The sequence below is a fragment of the Ostrinia nubilalis genome, chromosome 2 (genome assembly GCF_963855985.1).
Source record: "Ostrinia nubilalis chromosome 2, ilOstNubi1.1, whole genome shotgun sequence".
Lineage (NCBI taxonomy): Eukaryota > Metazoa > Arthropoda > Insecta > Lepidoptera > Crambidae > Ostrinia > Ostrinia nubilalis.
Window position 1 is genome coordinate 15,160,097 of NC_087089.1, and position 17,053 is coordinate 15,177,149.

General features: G+C 35.4%; 1 protein-coding gene across 1 annotated transcript in view; it reads right to left on the minus strand.

The window, feature by feature from the left end:
- LOC135078968 (adenylyl cyclase 78C) overlaps nucleotides 1–17,053 on the minus strand; it is a 128,224-nt gene that overhangs the window by 98,594 nt on the left and 12,577 nt on the right. The window contains exon 2 of the mRNA XM_063973576.1: nucleotides 13,345–13,393. The gene's annotated coding sequence lies outside the window, so the exon portion shown is untranslated. The remainder of the gene's footprint in view (nucleotides 1–13,344; nucleotides 13,394–17,053) is intronic.

The window sequence follows — 17,053 nt, forward strand, 5'->3', positions numbered from 1 at the left end:
TGGCATTATAAAGGTAAATCAGACTGTTTTGCCTTTACATATAATGCTATACAAAAACAATTAAAACTGCCTACATCCGAAACTTTTAAATCGGTTACGGTTTCGGATAACCGAAAGTTTCGGTTACGGATATCCCTGGACAGAGTGATCTTTTCAAAAAACTCATCCAACACAACCAAATTTTGAGAGGATTTAGGATATAACTGTGAAAACTTCATAGTAAGGTATTCAATTTGTGAAACCTAAACATCGAAAGCTATAACTAATTTAATAAATCTACTGTCTGGGCAGCGCAGTTCTTTCACAATTATTCAAGTTTTATTTATTCATTCATTCATTTAATTTAAAGCAAGAAGTTATGAAGAAACAAATTTTATGGCTTAACTGCTCTAACTTGCTCAAAACTAAACAAATGTACATTATAGAGCTGCTTCAATAAAACAAGGAGGTATGATTTTTTTAATATTTTTATTTTTTTTTGGCAGCCTTTACTAGGCAGATTCAGTGGAGAACCTTCTGTTCTCTATTAAACAAAATCTTTTAATTAATATTATACACACTGATTGCTTCCCTTCTTGCCAGTCTGGTGAATGCATGCGCATTAAGTAAATCAAATAAATTGTTAAAATGCTCCAGAAAAGTGGCTGTTGCAACAGATCCTGCAGGCAGCTCATCTTAAACAATATTACAAGTTTTAGTTAAGTAATCAGATATTTTGACAGCATTTCTTAAAATAAAGAAAAGGGAGAAGAAACTAAGAAGATAATAATTTGATAGATAATTTATCCAAACAATATATTGGGCACTAGCGGCCGCCCGCGACTTTGTATGCGTGGATCCTGTTTTACCCCTATAGCCTATAATGTTATTCTGTGTTATAAAAAATAATACTGTATGGTTTCATTAAAATCCGTTCAGTAGTTTTTGCGTGAAAGAGTAACAAACTCAAACATCCATACGGACATCCAGACATCCAAACTTTCGCATTTATAATATTAGTAGGATGTTATTATGACGTTTATACAATAATACTATAAAGTTTCAACAAAATCCCTTCAGTAGTTTTTGCGTGAAAGAGTAACATTCATAATACTCTTTTAATTTAATTTTAATTTGTACACCGCAAAGGTAAGACATGTTGATACCATTTTAAATGCTGACTTAACACCTTATGTAGGTACCTACACATGTTTGAACAAATAAATGTATCTTTATCTTTATACTCGCATAAACATACATTCACACACACTTTCGCATTTAAATAATATTATGTAAGATATTAAACCTTGGATTCCAGAGAAATTATTGTATTTCCCCGCAAAGAGGTTTCCTGTTTCAATATATGACAAAGCTCCTGAAATTGGCCTTTGTTATGCCTGTAACGTTGCCTGAACAGAAGCTCTGGCATGTCTTCAAAATTTTCTTCATATATTCTGGCTAATTCTCGCATTTTCCGCCTTCTCCGCAATTCTTCCCTGTGGGCAGCCCACAAGAAATGTAAAGTATTCATTTCGTTAGATTTTGTATCAAATAGTAGGATAGGGCTATTTGAAAAATAGCATCTGACAGTTTTGGTGGTAAAAAAAATATGATAGAAATAAAACCTTGACATTGGCAGCGGGGCGCCACCGTCAATACCGGATCGCTGGTTCCGATTTTTGCCATGTTGGAAACTATATAGTTGAACGACGGTAGCGCCCCCTTATCAATGAGTTTGGTGGGACAGTTCAGTTTAGGCATTGAGTTTAGGTCATCTTTAAGATGTTTTTATATGTCATTGGATTGGAGGGAGGAATGATTGATGAAAGTTTACATTAGAGCTATAAAATAATAATTTATAGTCTTTTTCACCTAAGATGATCCGTATGACGTTTCGAGTTTGAAAGATTTAGAGATGTCACATTACTAAACCATAGCGATTTATCTATCGATTTTTTTTGAAGAGTTAGTAAAACCTACTTTTAGAGAAATATTTTGTATAGGTGTTATTTAACAAAAAACCTGTTTTTTTTAATTACAAATATTATTGTAACAATTTTTTATTGATAATATTCAAATTTCATGGTTCGTGTTAAAAAAAAAACGATTCCTAAAAAGTACTGGTTCTGTTTCTTTAAATTAAAAACTATTAATTTATTTTCAATGCGTTTATTAAAGTCAATAATCGAAAAATATAGTTGATTTTTGTGATGTTTTTAATAACTAAGTATTCACTGCAATCGATTAATGAACCACGGAAATAATCGATTTTATTATACAAGAAATACCCCAGCACTAAATCTATTCCGTTTCACACATTGCGTACATTAAATAAAAAAAATTTTTACATCGTATTTAATTAAAATATAATCAATAGACTCAGATTTTACTATATATTTCAAGACAAGTAGTTAATTTTTTTTTTTATTATTGCTGATAAAATACAAATATTTTTTCAAAAATATTCTGCATATGTAGTATGCGTAATATGGATAACCTTGAAGTGTCATACGGATCATCTTACGTGAAAAAGACTATAGTTATGTAAAGACAGCCTAATACAGGGTGTTACTTTGCATTCTTGCCATATTTACAGAGGTAACTATATTACTGATACTGAACACAAATCCGTTAAAAAATAATGCCCGAAAATTTTGATTTTTAATTTTGAGTATTTTATTTTATCGACAATCTGTTAAACACATCACTAATTATCGTAACGCATGCACATCACTTGTTAGCGATGGCGATGGTGACTTTTTTTACTTTTTATTGTATTTTTAAATATCTATTGCAATCTATTGTCTTTAAAATGTCTTTTTGACACTTGTAAAAACTGAGAAATCCATCAATCACAAATCACGTTATAAACAGTTATAAATAATACAAAAATGACTGAAGTGTATTCAAACAATGAATAATTTCATCAAAATGGTGCTTGGAGTGTCTGCAAGACGTCTTAGACGAAATGCTTGATGACGTACCCTTAGCGTTACACCAAATGCTCTACTACCAGCAGGATGGTGCTCCTCCACAATAAGGACGTCAAGTGCGCGAATAATACGTTTGGTGAACAGTGGATTGGACGAGGGGGTCCAGTAGCTTGGCCACCACGATCCTCGGACCTAACACCCATGGACTATTATTTTTGAGTGACTTGGTATGCGCAGAAAGGCGCAGAAGAGATAAATAGTGTAAACGTGTTACGAGAAAGTATTGTTTCAGCGAAACTGTGAGACAAAACGTTTATGTGTTGCGCATGGACCTATAAAAAAAGTCGGACGGATTCTCATCAACAAAATACTGTGACATTAGGATACACCAGCTTGCCTGTACGTACAGGCCGGCACGCACACATTCACACCCTGTTACACCACTTCGAGTGCAAACTTCACACAGTTGACACATTTAAGCAGCGAAAAAACAACACGAATACGACATGTCTTGTGTGATGAAATTGTGTAAAAACCGTTCTGTTCGAACAAACAAAAATTAAGGAATCACATTTCACAGGCAAAATAATAATCCAATCACTTATTTCCCGACATTAAAATATTGAAATTAATTGAAATCAAACGTCATTCACTCGAAAAAATAATACGTCAAAGACCAGTGTTCTCAGTTATTTACGTGGGAAAATTACCCGAAATATGGGAAATTAATAATAATTTTAGGACTTTTTAGTTATTTATTACGCATACTATGGAAATAAAATAATTTATCATAATAATTGTGTTTTAATGGGATATATTTTCATAGGCAAATTTGATCCTTCCCAAAAATGTGGAACTGCAAAATTCAAATTTTCTTACATTGATTTCAAGTCAGTGTCAGGTTGTATGTTAAAAAAAATCTATCAGAGATAATAATAATATATTGATGATGCATAAGATTATGATTATAATGTACACAAGATTCGTAATTTGTAACTGCGTGAATCATTTTTGATCAACATTATGTACATAACTACATACCCTGACACACTGACTTGCAAACAATGTAAGAAAATTTGAACATTGAAAATTTCGCGCCTACCTCAACGCATTCACCTTTCATCCTTTTAAAATGGCACGGAATAATTCTGTCTACATTTCCAAGTAACATCTGCCGATCTATGTTTTTCTTAAAATAAATGGGTAAAATGTTTTGGCTAACATGGCATCCCTAAATTCACTCACACAATAGACAAACGCCAAAATTTTGCGTCACAGTTTTGTTGTAGCGCGAGTTCCGTCCGCCTTTTTTTATAGGTCCATGGTGTTGCGGAAACTAAAGCGAAATACCTACGCTTCGCCAGGAAGGCACAGTCTGCCTTCATCAGAACGGAGGACACTTTGAACACTTGCTTCGCTCGCAGTACGTAAACTTTGTAAGTAGGAACTTATAAATTAATAATTAATTGTGAATAAGGTGATTTCATTTCATACTTAATTTATTAATTTGTAAAAATAGGGAACAATGTTATAAATTAATTAAAAGCCTAATAATTATTACGTATTTTTGACGGTCCTAAGCCCGTAAAGTAGAAATGAAAATCTAAAATCAACTGAAGAGTATTTTAAAATAATTATTATGACTAGATAAAAAGGCTTGTACCCAGAGCCATAAAACATCACAGATTAATAAGAACTAGGCCACGCCCACTAGGTTTATTCCACTTGCGCCTGCAGAACGTGCAAGACAAAATTGGTTTATTCCAATTTGTACTGCAAAACCAAATTTACTAAAAACTCTTGTATACTTGTGTACTTTCTTTATGGGAGTCTCTTGTTTATCTTAAATAATAGGTATTGTTCCCTACTTTTATCTCTGTGAATATGGCAAGAATGCAAAGTAACACGGTGTATAAGTCCCTCTGTTAAAATTACATAATATATTTACTTTAATGAAGATATTTTTATATATAGGTTAGGGTGTCCCTTATTTTTCAAAGTTTTAAATTTGTAACGCATAGGTCTTAGTTTTGTTTGTTTGCCTCTAAAACACTTGGAAATAAATTTTTACTTTATTTGGAGTACGATAACCCGAGCCGACTTGCATCGGAACATGTTGCGCGGCAGTAGCGGTGCGTATTCGCGGTATTTGTCATTTGTTCTCAATTAATCTCGTGATTAACACCTATTTTTTGACATTTAGAAGATGGCTGTGGAATTAAGAAGCAATAAAAAAAGTATTTTCTTAGTCGGGGACATAAATTTATCAAATAATAGGCACAAAGTTACCGTTAATCGTCAAGTTTTTGCAGTATTTTTTAACATATTTTGCGAAGTTAATTAAATGTTATTGAAAGCTCTAATCTCATCATTCGGGAGTGTATTATATTTTGGGAAAAGCTATAAATCCTACTAGAGCCTAACTGTGTAAAAACTTCACCATGCTTGGAGGGAGTTCCAAGAAAAAATATTTTAAAAATTCAAGATTTATAAGCGCCGCGGTGAGGAAGATTTACAAACAAATAAAATATTTTAACCAAAACAAATAAAACCAAGGCGTCCAGTGTGTTAAGGTGTAGACAAAAAGTTAGTTAAGAAAGCATAAAGTGCAAGACAAAGAAAATTAAATAAATAAATCAATAAAAAATAGAGCAAATATGTTTCGGAGGTTTATTGTCATCTCTTACTACGCAAGATTCTATACAAATGCAAGGACATCACGACCAGCTTACCAGCTCTGAGGAAAGCCTTAAGGAACTCTTGACATCCACTTTCCAAGAGGTATATGAGAGTGTTGACAAATTGATTTCCTAAGCAGCCCTGAGCAAGTTCAGTCAACATCTTTGGTACTTCATATCAGAAGAAATTGCCGTTTTATCACTCTTTGATGATGAAGGTAATGAACAAACACCGTCAATATTGTAGTAAAAGTACAAAGAGAGAGTATGTATGATTCTGGGAAGAGATACATTCCATCTGAAGAAGGTATGATTATTTCTATGGTAAATAGGACTTTGTACTAATTTTTAACCTGTTTTTAATGAATTGATAATAATACTGCCTTATTTATTGTTGCTGGAAAACCATTGAGTGGTTTTGTGTCTGTCAAGAGTATACATTTACTTTCTCGATTGAAAATTGATAATAATTTCCCCCTGAGACACATTTCTATATGAGAAAAAGATGTTGCCTATTTAAAGGCAAAAAAGTGCTTTCTTTAGGGTAGTTAATGATACAGCTGAAAGAGCTATAAAGCTTATGCAAGATTTTCATGGTTTGATCACTGCAAAAAGCTTTTTTTGCTACGCACGTTGTAGCAAAAATCAGGCCAATATTCAGCATGGAAATCTGTATTCAGAATGTAAAAAAGGGTCCCTCAAAAGTAAAATATATTGTCTGATCTGTAATGTTATCTTCTTTTTATAAATATTTTATAAAAATTAAATATTTTAATTGATTTAGCTACTTAATAAAAGGAGTAAAACCAGCATTTTTCAAAATCTTCAGAGCTCGGTCGGCACGGGTTAATGTTGACGTAGGAAGATGCAATTTTGTATTTAAGTATGTCTGAGTAGTACGAAAAGAAATAGGGGGTATGCATTTCAATATCTAAAAAAAAAATTTTTTCGGCCATATAAGGGACACCCTAATATAGGTATATCTATACTAATATTATAAAGCTGAAGAGTTTGTTTGTTTGTTTGGTTGAACGCGCTAATCTCAGGAACTACTGGACCGATTTGAAAAATTATTTTTGTGTTGGATAGCCCGTTAGTTCCTGAAGGCTTTAGGCTATTTATCATCACGCTAAGACCAATAGGAGCGGAGCACCAATCAAGAATATTTCAAATCAATGAATTTTTACCTTTTGAGAGCTGATGCTGCGTAAACGGTTAAAGTTTCGCAAAAATCATGTATGACAGGATTGTTCCCCTTTAAAAGCTCTTTAAAAAAGTCCGCGGTAGCATATGTCTATCTTTTAAGGTTGGCTCATAGTAACCATTTTTATGCAAAAAAAATCTGTTTTAAAATAATGCATTATTTGCGAAGGTGTTTTTATAAACATGATATTAATCCTTATCCAAATAAATAAATTATTCACCACAAGTATTTAATTTTAAACATTCTTGCCCTTTACACCATTCGATTTCAATAAATATCTTAGGAGATATCCCAGTTTTAAAATCACATCGCAGCAAAATAATGATCAAGTAGGTACTACGCGCGCTACTGATGGATCAATGCACAGCCTAAACCGCTGATCGTAAAGACCTGAAACTTGGACGGTGTGTTCTTTGTATGACGTAAGCATCTGATAAGAAAGGATTTTCCAAAATTCTACCCCTAAGGAGGTAAAAAGGAGGGGCAAAGTTTGTATGAAATAACGAGATTCCTTCGTCCAATCTACTTAAAATTTTGCATAAGCATTCTATAACAGAATTAATGGAAGACGTGTTTCGTATTTTAGTGAAATGCACCCCCTAACTATGTTAAAAAGGGGTAGAAAGTTATTTTAGTGGTGATTTGCTTCAAAGTTGATATTAATTACTCATTAGTGCATTTTTTTACAATCATGACGTCATGTTAACGACTACCATACTCTAGGGGCCTCCACTTACCCTCGGAGTGGGTGCCCGCTGCGTGCGCTCGCCCAACAATGCATAGTAATGCATGAAAGTCATGCCGCGGGCACCTGCTTGCGCTGTATACATAAACTCATTTTCGCGCGAGAGTTTTGGCGGAGGCCCTTGAGGTAGTGGGAGTAGTCTTGAGGAAAAGCTCCTTCTCCCACGGCCAGTGGCATGCTGGAAGCTTGGTGATTCTAGCACCCGTAGGAAAATATAAAAAAAAAGTTTACCAATAATACTGCGGTAGGTGTAGTTTTCGATTTCGTTGTAAAAAAATAATACCACCGAGTAACTTTCACCGGATCAAAGGCCGAGCTGCATATTCATAAAATATAAGAAAAAAATATTTTCATGTTTATTTAACCTGATTTTTATATTTTAAAAGTATTTAAACATTTAGATAATAACGTTAAAACATTTAAAAATAATCGTATGAGAACGTTTTCGACTTCTCCACGGACGAAGTCGCGGGCAAAAGATATTTGTAAAATAATTAGACTAAATTATTAAAAGTGCCTACCCAAAGTCATTATTCCACGCGGACGAAGTCGCGGGCACAGCTAGTTTAATAAATAACACTGTGATTAAATCTGGATTTATCTGTAATTTACTATAAAGTGAATTTTAAAAACAAACTAATACAAAAACCATAAAGAAAATCGTATCATTTTCGGTCTTATTTAAAACATTACACTAATAATTGTCAAAAATGACAAATAAAAAAAACTATACGAATTCGAGCTAATTATTTTCATTGTAAATGGTTAAATCTTTAAATGGTTTTCAGATTATGCACCAAATCAAATGAACACAGTAAATAATGACAATAATTTAATCTAGGTGGAGAGATGTGGGTGTGCGAGGGTAGGGGTCAATCTTAATGTTAGATTTTATCAAATACTCAATACTCAATACGTTTATTGCTTCCATAATAGTAATATAGGTGTTACAATGTGATAATACAGTTAAAAACTGTTGTAAAGCCTTTGAAAATGACGAAAAGAGATATTAGCCCAGACCAACATTTATCGTGCCTTTCTAAGCATGGGTTATAATACTTATACTAGCTTTCCGCCCGCGGCTTCGCCCGCGTGGAATTTTGTCTGTCACCGAAATACATTACCGTGCGCGTCCCTGTTTCAAAAACCGGGATAAAAACTATCTATGTCCTTTCCCGGGAGTTAAACTATCTCTATGCCAAATTTCATCAAAATCGGTTGAAAGCAAGACAGACAGATTCCTTTTGCATTTATAATATTGGTATGGGTAGTATAAATTTATAGCAGTAAAACTAAGACACAAATCATTTTAGGCACTCTTACACAATTACGACAGCTTCTAGCTGCAACTGATTTCTACATACACACATACACGGTACTGCTCGAGCAGTTGTGACTACTTCGGCACGGTGAAATTTCAGTTGCCAGGTATATTTTATACTGACTGCTCGAGCAAATATTACAAAGTAGCAGTGGTTCCTCTTCCTCAAAATCAATGTTGCTACTGATTTGAATGAAAATGAAATTGTGACCTGTTGAGCAGTTTCACTACCAACTACTCCAGCAGTTACCTATCAATGGTAGATTCAAGCTGTTGACTGGCTGCAAAAGCGGTCCGTGCCTTTATGTTGACCACTGGCTAATTGCTCGAACTGTCCGTGTATGGCGGGCCCAAACAGACTAATTTTTGCGCATGATAATTTATTATATGAAAGTTCTGTAGCTCTACCATAAGTTTAACCTTACCAAGTGCGTACAAAATGTATGGCAGATTGCACAGCGCCCCTAGCGGTGAACGGCAGAAGTTTGTGTAAGTTACAGTTAGTAGCAGCTAGTGGTAAAGTTTTTTTGCAGTTTTACAAAACACTCCATCCACTATGTCATCCACTCCATCCAGTAGGTACCTATCCATATTTCTGCTTACAAATCCAGACATAAGTGTAATAAGTTATATTATGGTAAATTTATGTTCAAATTTGCCGTGTGGTGACGGCAGAGTAGAATACATTTGTCACCAACCCCTACTCTTCCCGCGGGTGTCGTAAGAGGCGACTTAGGGACTACACATCAAACAGAGAATGGGCAGCAGCGCTCTCTAAAAAACATCAATCTTTTAAACTGCGATCTCCAACCCGCCTGCCTAGCGTGGAGATTATGGCAAAACCCTCCACTATAGTGGAGGAGGCTCATAGTCCAGCAGTGGACTGTAAAGGGCTGTTGATGATGATGTTCAAATTTAAGCAAAAAGCATTCTGTGTTTATAAAATATGTTTATTTGCACCTAGTTTATCAATCACCATTTTCTATCCAGTCGATTGCTCTAACGACAAGGGTGGGCAGTCGTTGAGATGACAGCGCGAAAATCGTCGGCATCCACTAATTATGACCCTTATGTACCACTATATTGACAAAGTTCTCCGTCTTCGTACGCGATATTGGAAATTTGGCATCTACCATCGGCTGATCTGACATTAGGCGTAGTCTGGCTTTGATATTCAATTTTCAACTGTATTACCTTGACAATCAGTTCAAAATTGATTACTAGAAAATTATTTGACAGACGATTTCTACTCTCGACAAATGCATTTGAATTAGCCCACAGAATTCTAACTAACAGAAGACTTTTAATTGTGACTCCAACGATCGATATCGATAGAAACAGAAATCAAAACAATTACCTTATTGTTTCCTTTGGTTGATCATTCAATTCGATAGGAACAGAAATCAAAACAGTTACTTTATTGTTTGCCTTGGTTTGCCTAGTTCATTAAAAGTCAAAGGGCCTGGCTTTTAATGAATCTAGGAAACTAATCACTTAGAACTTCAGGAATAATGTCACAGACTGTCGGAAACTTACAGTGTGGCAGCTACTTTATAGGCAAGAAATCGGAAAGTAATTAAATTTTCAGGACCCTACAGCATTCTTTACTTAGCTTGTCGTGTTCAGAGCCGTGCGAATTATGTTTTTATCTGCTTAGAAAATTTAAATTTAACGCAAGAAACGAAATACCTGTAAAGCCTACAGTTAGCAGTTTCAGTTACTTGGTCTCGATTTTCGCGATATACCAAGTAAATACAATTAACTTAGATTAGCGTAGGACCGGTCATTATGGAAATCCTTGGGGGAGGCCTTTGTCCAGTAGTGGACGTGATTTGGCTGAAACGAGACCTGTAACGACATTAATCAGAAGAAAAAGGAGGAGTTCGAGGCTTAATATTAATTTTACTCCCACAAAGCAAATGATAGATGACTTACAAGTATAAATATATCTTTAAAAAAGAGATGTCAAAGGGTGGGACGTCCGCCTACAAGATTTGCAATGGTGCGCTTCAATAAAACAAAAATGCTCGATGCAAGCCGCTTCCAAGGTACATTAAAGACAGTTCACGGCTTTACGAGGGGCTAAGTGCTAAAGCGAGGTTTAGACCAGCAATAAAATTTAAAGGAGTTGATATCCGCAAGCTGTCACCACTGTGTAAATCCTGCAGAAGTTGGCTTGCCACAGCTATTTATACAGTGGTAAACAGCTCTGCAAGCTGCTGACTTCTGCAAGCTTTATTGCTAGTCTAAACCTTGTGCTAAAGCTTCAACCACACCAACGCGTGCAGATCGCCATCGCCGGCGCGATCATAGGCCAATGACAGGTCGCGCGACCCATGACAGTCCGCGCGACCTGTCATTGCCATTAGCCTATGATCGCGCCGTAATCGCGCCGTCGATGGCGATCTGCACGCATTGGTGTGGGTGATACTTAACAGTTTACTAAGGTGAGAAGAAGAAACACACGCAGAAGTCGCAATCGCGTGATCACTAACAGACGATTATGGGGACAGTGAGTGATCGCTGACCACCCAATGAAGATTAACTGCCTGTTAAACCTACCCCAAAGACAAACGACACTCGCTTTGTTCGCTTATCGCTCTTATCAATCTCTATTGTTGGCAAATAGGACGGCTAAGCGCAAAGTCATGTGACTTTTCTATTAATTATGTCGTCAACGTAAAGGCTGTTAATTTGGCCTATCATTAATATTTGAACGCGCAAATCATCATTAGAATAAACAAAAACAAATATCATTTAACCATTAAAAACAACCTTCTCAAGAAAGTAGATTAGTAATGTTTTAAAAACAACTATCATTCCCTAAAAAAGCAATATTCTTTTGTTCGCAAAAAAGAGCTAGTAACTTATACAGGCTGTTCGCTTCAATTAGGGCGAGTATAACCTAAATAAAATTCTGTATTATTTTTCCAAGGAACAATAACAAATAATTCAGCAACAATCACTTTAAATAAATTGTGAGCGGAACACCCCGTCATCATCAGTCCTAATTATTATTAATCAAGGCTAATAAATTTAACCCTTACGGTTTGTAAACATAGCACTTCGTAGAGAACACAACGGACCATACAGACGCCCCGCTAATTTTCGATGGACATGCAACCACAGCTCAGATACATCAGTAAATGTAATTAATACGGTGTACAACGACACGTGTGTTTATTTTTAAAATAGCTACCTAATCATTAATTTTTAAATCACACAGGGCTAATTTTTCAATCGTCCTATAACTTTAACTGAAGAATAAGTAGACACATTGACAGTTTCAGTATGGGAAATATGTCAAAATGACAAGTTTATTCTTCAGATAAAAGATATCTGACAATTAAAAAATCAGCCCACAGTTAAATACCTTCTCTATTAGACTGATTGACTTTACAACCAAATCACTTCGAGTGAGTGAATGAGTCTATGGTTTAAAGTTTCGGACTCATCTTCCTGTATGTTAGATTTGAAAGGCTTTTACTACTTTTCTGACTCAATCTGAACCCAAATTAAATCTCACTGCTTTTGCCCATAATTGATAGAGCAAATTCTGAATTCAAATTATCTGCGATAATGTCTTAATTACTTAGTCATATTCATTCATTAAAACATTTTTCCCCAAAAATATTTCAACATAAAAGATACCAATTGGGCTGTCTGTTGTCCCTGCTCTGTGTGCCGCCCGCCGCGCGTAATTGAGCGTCGTTAGAGATCCGCCTACGCCTTCTATTTGTTTTAATTATCGCCACAACGAAGGCTGCGCGTGTTGCTGGCCGACATACGTGTATGTGCCAATTGATTGTTCATTAACTGTAGTTGAGTTTGCCTCAAAGTCGATTTTTCACACGTTTTCAAGTTTCATACATCATCATTAGGTCATTTAGACGTAGTAGTTTTTTACTGTAGAACGACTCTCTCTAATTTACCAGATAAATTGTGGATTTAGTTTACCTATACCCTCGCGCTGGTCAGCGGTTGAAGAGGTACTTTTATGCTCTATTAATCGCCTTTTTTTGTGGAAATCCTTGGGGGAGGACTTTGTCCAGCAGTGGACGTCTTTCGGCTGAAACGACGAATCGCCTCTTACACAACATCCACGAGTAGAATTTAAAACAGAGTAGAGTGGTGGTGGTCATTATTCTACTCGTAAAAAGCTAAAATGTCACTTTTAGTACACAAATTTTGTGCAATAATAAAGTTTTATTTATTCATCAATGCTTTTTGAGGTTTGGACCGTACAAATCTTTCAACGTATAAGTATTTAACAGTCTTTTCTAAACCGTAAGTTGATACATCATAAAAGTAGCAGGAAAGCGCTGGACGCAGGCCGCTACCAACCGGGTAACATGGAAAGCATTGGGGGAGGCCTATGTTCAGCAGTGGACGTCCTATGGAATGATGAGGCTGAGATGATGATGATGATGAAGTTGATACATTTTGGCCTGGACAGATTACAATCCTTAGTAGTTTTAACTCACCTTAAGTTAATAATCCTTGGAGTTCCAAAGTCATGGCTAACTCCCACATCTGGAACAAAAAATCTTGTTTGCATAATCTATCCCTTAGATTAACTTTTATGAATATTTATCAACAACTAATCTAATTTCACGGCCTTTAGATTCTTATTCAAATTGCGAAAGAATGTTTTTTGTTTAACAAATACCTAAACCAAGGGCATTGTTGCCATCTAAACTTTTTAGACTAAACCTTACAACTTTGAGATGTAGGTATACACTATATATATTATTCTATGTAGATCGACATAGTTATTCACATAATAAGTAAATACACGGGACAAAAAGCCACGAGTAGTTAATTTAGTAGGTATGTTTATGTAGACTGTAGCGGTAACTGTTTACGAACATTTGACTGTCTGATGCATCCGTAATTTATTATGTTTTTACAAAGTATTTAATCAGAAACATTATACGTAAAGAATTCGACGAATTTAAGAAGAGTAACTTAAAATTGTTATAATTATTGTTTAAATAAATGAAATTGTTTCTATAAATAAGTTAAGGACTACAAATTAATGAAAACTCCGGTTTACGAGAAACTCGTTAACAACTCGCCCGGGGACAGAATGTTTCGGTCACACCACACTGAGTTCACAAACCCATACAGAAGTTGAGTTTTATTGAATATTCGTGAGCAAAATATTCGCCGAAGTTTGCCAGTTGACTTCAATTTATCTTTGAATAAAACCACAGAACTCTTTGAGAATAAAGATCATTAATAACAGGGTAACTCCCGCTGAAATCTGAAGCATAATACATTTTCTTTCCCGTAGCATTGGGGCGTTCATAGGGAAAGCTGAAGCTTAAACATTATATCGTGGGGCGTTTGTGGGGTGAAATCTGAAGCCTAAAGATATATTTTCTTTCTTTGTCGGCCGTTTGGTGTAGTGGTTCGAATCGGACTACTATTCCGGAGGTTGCGGGTTCGATTCCCGCACAGTACAAACATTTGTGTGCATGAACATATTTCTTTGTATTAGACTGGGTGTTTTCTATGTATAATATGTATGTATTTACAAAAAAAAAAAAAAAAGTATTTAAGTATGTTTATATCCGTTGTCTAGTACCCATAGTACAAGCTTTGCTTAGTTTGGGGCTAGCGGCGCAGTGTAAAATGTCCAAGGATATTTATTTATTTATTTATTTATGAGGTATGGAGCGAGTTTGGAGTGTACATGTCACGAAATCTTTAACTAAGGCTGGGGTGCACCATCTTGCTTTAACTTTGACAAACGTCAACAATCTGTCAAACTCCATACAAAAAACGCCGGTTGTCGTTAAAGTTACGGACAAAGTTAGGTGGTGCAACTCAGCCTTAAAGATGTTTGCGTGGCATCGTGCCATCAAGGCGTTCGTAGAGCGTAAGTATACAATTTTTCCTCTCTAGTACAGTTGGTCCATGAGTATTTTGCATAGCTGAACAATATTTGATAGCGTCAGTCCGCATACAAAGCCGCATTTGAAATTGTTCTGTCAACAGAATGAAGATTGACGTGGTAAAATCTAAATCGAATCTAAAGCGACGATCCATTAAGCCGATTCGATTTCAACCGTTTGTTTCATCGTGTGTTTGCATTTTCAGGGACATTCAGTCACTTTACCTCTATGTGTGGAATATTTAAAAAATTAGGCCGACCGTATTGGATTCAAAGAACATTAACAGGTACTTTTACCTTATCCAATGCTAAAATAAAGTGGCAGTGGGCGGGGCACATAGCTCGTAGAGCTGATGGCCGTTGGAGCAGAAAAGTTCTCTCGAGTGACAACCACGAACCACTAGTACGAATAGGCAGGCCCCTCACTAGGTGGACCGACGATCTGGTGAAGGTCGCTGGAAGAACCTGGATGCGGGCAGCGCAGGGCCAGTCGTTATGGAAATCCCTGGAACAGGCCTTTGTCCAACAGTGGACGTCATTTGACTAAACGAACGAACCTTATCCAAAGAACTGGGGTTGAGGCTTCCTCAAGCAATGAAATGCAGGATACATTGAGTCAGTTTATTTTCCTAACTTTTACAGTATTTTGTCTCATTCACTCATTAATCCATCACGATCAACACTTTCAGAAAGTATACATCCGTCACTCACTCGGTACTAATTGTTTCGTTTCGTAGAAATCGAACATACATTACTGTACATAAAAGCCCTTTTCAGTTTATACATATACTCGTATGTATGTTCAACATTTTCATGTTAAAAGTTTTCTTTACAATAAGTTTTCAAATATTTTATGAATAAATTACAAAATGAAAGCTTTTGCATTTCACGCAAACGAAGTTATTTTTAAATGTTCGTAGCAAAATTATAGAAAATTGTAGTGGTCATTGACTTCTTATCCGTTGAACTCGTGAGCACTGCTACGACAGTTGACGGTTCTCGTGGGTTCGTAGTACTTTTTTCTACGATCTTTTTACGAAACAGAATAAACATACCAATGAGCTGGAATTAAAATACATTCCAATTTACATTTTACTTGAGACATATCTTTTGAATTACAATTTTTTGTAGCAACTTAGCGAATAAAATAGCTAACTTATGAATGTCTTTTACGATTTTTTAGAAAATAAAAAAGAAAAATAAATAATGTATAAACCTAAGCTATGTGCAATCATGTCAATCATGTGTGCGTGTGCGCAATAAAATAAACAAAAAAAATGTTAGGTCTAGGATATTGATCGTGGGCTTGAATTTACTTCACCAATTTCATATTATTTTTACTATTCTTCGATTACTATCGATATCGATACCCCAATCAAAAACAGCTCAGGCCAGCATCCGAATGCATATTGGCATATTGTGTTCTCGATAACCTCCGATCTATATTCAATTGTCCTATGAAACGGAACCTTTCCCAAAACGGGGATCTTATTAAAGTACACACCAGGTTTATGAAAATAAAAATGATACGGCCCATTTGGGTAAGTTGAAAGTAAAATCCTAGATAGCACAATAAGGGTAAAGGAAAGAGTAGGTACATAAAACGAGGGAATAGCCAAGTTTGGAAAAGCGGGTAATGGTTTGTTAGTATGCTTTGCATGAACCAGTTCGAGATGTTTTCCTGAAAGATTTTATAGCTGGCATATAAAAAGTGCTACAGAAGTTGGTGGCCATTTGTTTAGGAAAAAGATATGAATGTTTGGTCCAGCAAATATACCTCTTTGAAACGGCAGGACAGACTTGATGTCAGATAGCTGTTTATACGAAGTACTTTGGGAAGGTAGGCCCTAATGGTAAAAATATTTCATGAAAATAGTAAGTATTGTAAACAAAATACGTAACAGGTAAATCCACGCTACAGAATCTATTAATTTACCATAATACTTACTTGACCAATTTGACTAATTTATTCGAAAAGAAATCAGTAGTAAAAGTTTTCTACAAAATGATTCATCATCTAGAATACATCTAGCAAGGAATTGAAGTAAAAATACCATCTTATTGTCATTAATTTCTCAAATAAGGGTTCGGGACAACTTTCTTAGGGCATTTTATCCACGTACACGACTCGACGTGTTTACTCGTCAAAAACAAAACAACGCATCTTTCTGTTTTTTATCCAGAAGAATAATGTGATATGCTAATAAAATTCTCGTATTAACAACATAAATCCAGGTTGATACATATTGTGTACACTTAAAAGTGTTTACGTTCGCGTTATTATACAAACATCA